Consider the following 5,762-nt stretch of genomic DNA (forward strand, 5'->3'; position numbering starts at 1 on the left):
TTTAAACTGTAATCGCAATACTGCAATACCGCAAAACCGTGATATTTTTTGCTGAAGGTTATCATGCCTAAAAAACACCCAGTATACAAAAATGCATGTACATCTGCTACGTCTGATTGGGCGTATATGTATGTATGTATGTATGTATGTATGTATGTATGTATGTATAGAACTGTACATTGGGTGTCTGTTTCAGAACATACAGTCCTTGCAGCTAGTAATGTTGGGCTCCAAATAGTCCATATCCACGACGTTCCACTTCCGGGAATGCTTCGTTGCCACCAGAAAATGGCTCCAAATGGACTTTTTCCACGGAGACCAATGCAGACCTTTGCTGACGTGGGTAAATAAAGCTTCTTTTACCTCCCGCTGACCTCCCCAGCTGAAGAACATCGTGTCTTAGAAACATGTCTTGCTGTGTTTTTGATATACATACATACATACTTGTTTTATGTAATCCAATGCTAAATGGACCATAGATTGTCAGGACATGGAACTAGAAATGACAAGGCTAATTTTATGTATTTGTGTCACAGAAATTGGTTCTGTCCAGATTGGTTCATTGGACATTATTAGGCATTACCAGGATTGGAGGACATTTTTCAGGATAGACATTTAGACATGCCGTCACAACGACAAAAAGCCCAAGTGCAACCGATGATGCCACATGCATTCCATCAAGGTATGCCATTGTATTTTGCCAATTAAACCTGATAACTTTACAAGGTAACCAGTTGGACTGCATAAAAACAGAAAACATTTCCACAATACATAAAATAATGTAATTAATTAATTCAAATGTCTGTTACATCATATCAATCAAACAGTGGGGCTCGACAGTTTGGGCAGCCCAGATAAAAAATTGTATCAATGTGCATAAAGAAGCCAAGAAAAGATGTAAGAATCTCCAAAAGTCATCAAATGACAGAACAGACTCGTATAATATGTCCCAAAAAGTTAGATTTTATTTCCATCAGTTACACTTTAAAAATAACAAAAAAACAAAAAAATGGCATCTGCAAAAGTTTGGGAACCCAGCAGAGTTAATACCCTGTACTAGTAGTTTTCTTCTGATGACTCTTCCATGAAGACCATGTTTGTACGAGTATCTCTTTATAGTGGAGTAGTGTACCACTACTGCAGTGTCTCCAGGTCTTTCTGGATGGACCGTGCAGTCAAACGTGGGTCTGGACTTGTTTTTCTCACACTCCTGCAAGCTGTTCTGTCTGATATTTTTCTTGGTCTTTCATATATTGCTTTAACTTCCACTGTTCCTGATGACTGCCATTTGTTAATTACATTCAAAACAGAGGATATTGGCATCTGAAAACGCTTTGCTATCTTCTCATAGACTTCTCCTGCTTTGTGAGCGTCAACTATTTCAGTTTTCAAGACAACTGCTTAGAAGAAGCCACGGTGCTGATTGTTGGGGCAAGGTCAGATGAGTCAGGCATCTAAAACCTTAAGATTGACATCACCTGATCTTTCCAGATGATGATTGAGAGTAATCCATGACCCTGTCAGGTCTCAGCTTTCCAAAGGGGGGGGTGCATGCCAGAAACTCTGCAAGGTGCCCAAACTTTTGCAGACGCCATTTTTTTGTTTTCTGTCATTTTGAAAGTGTAAATGATGGAAATAAAATCTAACTTTTTGTGACATATTATACGAATGTCTAATCTGTCATTTCATGCCTTTGAGATTTTTCCATCTTTTCTTGGCTTCTTTATGCACATTAATAGACATTTTTACCTGGGGTGCCCAAACTTTTGAGCCCCACTGTAAACGCCCTTCACTTGTGTCATTTCTAAAAGTGTCCTGACTGAAATAAAGCTGTTCTTAGAGGACAGATCCATAAGATAAGCTGGGGAGACAGGCTGGGGACCAGCCCCTGGTGGTTCCAGTCTGCTGGCCTTTGGCCAGTCTGCCTGGTCCACAGGGCTCCAGCATTACATTGTATTTGCAGGCAGATGCCTTGGCATCTGGAAGCAACGATCAGCGTGTGCTGGCTCTGAGAGAAACTCTCTCTGTGCAGACCAGTACACAGGGCCAGGAGCCCCCGGTGGAGCAGATTGTCGGCCATGACGGAGCCTGATTTCCATCACGCATTATCCAAGGCCTGCAGATAAGTCAGGATCCCACAGGGGCCTTCCTCTGAACTGAACTCTCAGGAAAAGATGGTGGGCCACATGTAAGGAGCTGTGCCAGGACAGGACAGCATAGGAATGAGATGCCGTAAACAGAAACAGTGCTGGTAACTTAACACATATAGTGGCACGCTGCTGTACGTCGGGCTCAGATAATGTAGCCATTTTGAAAAACAAAGATGTCAAGCGTGGAATTGGTTGTTGAGAGCTTTGATTGACAGCCGGTCACAACTTTTGTTGATCCAGTAAATTGAATTAACAAAGAAGGATGTGACATTGTGTGTTTGGCTGTAAATAATCAGTCATTTACAGGCAAATACATTCATATGCATGACCTGACAGATTCATAATTCACAGCCAGTGAAAAAAATAAGACACAAAGTAAATGCAAAAAAGCGAAGGTTTTTAATCTAATATCTTATATCTGTGATGGATATAATACCCTGGTCTGCTTACATTGGCTCCAACATAAGAGATGATGATGATATCGGACAATTCTGCATGACAATGTTTTTTTATGTTCAATGGCAACAATTTAAAAATCGTGACAGCTTACTTTACAGTTAAAGTTAAGGGGGAAGTGTGTCTGCGTGTGTTGTTTTGTCTTCCCGTCCTCCCATCTATCCTCTGTTTTTTGGTCCTGGGACGCGTTCCCAGCCTCATTGTATTGTTTGTAATTGTTTGTTACCGTTTGTAATTTCAAAATGTATTAAAGAAAAACAAATTATCACAGGAAAAAAATGTTGAGGGGGAATCGTGGTTATGGTAAAATAACTAAGGTATGGGTAAGTTCAGGCAACTAAAAGAAAGTCAGATAAAAGACAGACCGCTCCTAATAAGATGTAATTCAACAGAGCCACAGGATCAGAGCTTTTCATTGAGAGCTACCACTACACCAATCCGGCACCTGTGAAGATTTTTTGCATGTGCACACTCTTCACAGGGTAAAGGATAGAGAAACATTGTCTGGTGACTAGTAGAGTCATCAACTGTCAAGTTTGAGTCAAGTCTCAAGTCCCCAGCGTTCAAATCCAAGTCAGAGTCCAAGTCCGAGTCACCACAGAGTTGAGTTTGAGTGGACACCAAAGAGTTTGAGTCGAGTCTGAGTCAAGTCACATGTCCAGAGAATAGCAACTCAAGTCAGAATCGAGTCTGAGTCCAGGACTGGAGTACTCCATTACTGCTCATTACACATAAAAGTAGTCAGAAAATTCATCCAACTTCCAAGTCCTAGACTCGAATCCGGGTCTACGACTTGAGTGCTGGTGGTCACAGTTTAAAAAAAGCACACAATAAATGTTTTGTCTGCTCTACCCAGGGCTCGGTTTACACCTATCACCATTTCTAGCCATTGGGGGACCATAGGCAGGCTAGGGAAACGCATATTAATGTTAAAAACCTCATAAAGTGAAATTTTCATGCCATGGGACCCTTAAGGTGTGAAACACAAGGTGAAGAATTCCTCAGGATACTGAGCTGAATCTTGCTGATTACAGGGCTTCTTCATCTGGAGCTGGTTCACCTTGCAATGATAGACTGTCAGTACTTTAGAATAGCTTTTTACTTTAGATTTTGTTTGTAAAGCATTTAGAATTTCCATAATAGCTCTGTAGCCTCCATCACATTTAAATCACAATGTCACTTCTATTTTTTTACCAATGCTTTTAATGCTTAATGAATTCTGTCCTTGTTTATTACGTATTCTTTTCTGTTGAGTTGTTTTTGTACAGCAATTTTATACAAAGTTATGGGACAAATACAAAAAGTACACATGAATTGCTAATATAAAACAGCATGTACACTGTATACAAATGCCTTTTGCCTTGGGTACAAAATTGTCACAATTGACCTTTTTGCCCTGGTATGTGACACGGTATAATTTGATAGCACACGTGACCATATGGCCTTTACCTCTAAAATCCAAGGCAGGCTAACATTCCCCCTTTAATCATTCACTTTCTCCAGCAACATTTTGCCATCTGGCCCAGACTATCAAACCAGTGACCTGCTGTTCACATGCACTTCTCCACACTGTGAAGGCAGTGATGAAACCATCAGCTCTATCATGCAAATTAAATGGCTGTGATGCTTTTAAACTCTGTGATGTGACAGCTGAGAGCAGAGTGGAGGAAAGTTGTGATTTAAAGTGCTCTCTTTTCAAGTCCCCATCTCAGAGTGAGCTTTTTTTTTTAAGTCAAGTGTACCTGGTTCATCTCAAGAACTACACCAAAAAGCCTCTGGTATGGAATACAATGTCACACAGCCACACAATCCTTCTTTTGTTCCCGAGTTGACCTGCTAACCTTGATGACTATTTATTCTCCATTAAAGTGACGTGCCATTAATTAAGCCTCAGTTTGATCAATTAACGCAAAAAAGCAGTGACTCGAAACCATTTGAAAACAATTGATTTTATGACCTCCTTCCTCCACCTTTAAGCCATATTCATGTCACTAATGTCATGCCACTTACCTGCTCTGCAGCGCACAAGCATGCATTTAAATTATGCGTTCAGTTGTGTTCTACAAAAACCTTGCAATTTCCTCTTCATTACAGCTAGAGTAACACACACTTAAAACATGTAAGATAACAAGAATGCTGGCATTTGTGGCAAAGGTACAATATATTTTTACATTTCTGCCTTTATTTATGGCAGTAAATGCTTTCTGACAACAGGCATCTTATTCACACACACACACACACACACACACACACACACACACACACACACATCAAACACACACACACACAAACACACACCACAAACCCACACACACACACACACACACACACACACACACACACACACACACACACACACACCAACTGGTATCACCCTGTTTACCTGAGCCTCAAGCTAGTCCACAAGGCAGCTCTATAACTGAATTCTTGGGACATCCACACATTGAATAAATGACCTCACACTTCATAAATTTTCCCAGATGCTGAGAGTCACTTTGAGAATATGAGTGGGGGTTGTGATTGGGGTGGTGTGAGGGTGAAAGTGTGGATGAGAATAAGAAGATACAAAAGGAAGAAGACATAAAGGTTGTATACTTTACCACAAAACTGCTTTATTGACAACATTAAACTTTTCCAAAAACAAGACCCAAGTGTGCTATTTCTTATTTTTGAAATATTGTAGTCCAAATGCTAAATTACAATACAGTTATTACATATTTGACAATAATGACACATTTTAAACTAAAATGGTTCTCTGAAGGATGATAACAATACTTATATTTGGATTTTAAAACTCACATTTAAGCCTAGAGGTTACAAATACTTCAGGTTAAATGCAAATCAGATGCCACCAGTAAACAAGATGTACAATAAATATGTAATCAATCAAACTGTGCCATTTATTTTCCATCAGAGCTGGACTGATATATCCAAACATCAGAGTAAGGCTGACCACAGCATATCTACAGCAGTGTGTCTGTTATGTTTGAGATTGTTTTTGTACTAGATGAATGACCCCATTTACCTAATTTTAGACAGTAAGGCAACATGGGTGGAGTAAATGATATACAAATGTTCCTTTTGGGGGTGAAGCATGCCTTTAAAGATGAACTGAACTGGAATTTGAATAATGGTGATATAACAGATGTATTTTAT

Source organism: Etheostoma spectabile, chromosome 15, assembly GCF_008692095.1.
Source record: "Etheostoma spectabile isolate EspeVRDwgs_2016 chromosome 15, UIUC_Espe_1.0, whole genome shotgun sequence".
Lineage (NCBI taxonomy): Eukaryota > Metazoa > Chordata > Actinopteri > Perciformes > Percidae > Etheostoma > Etheostoma spectabile.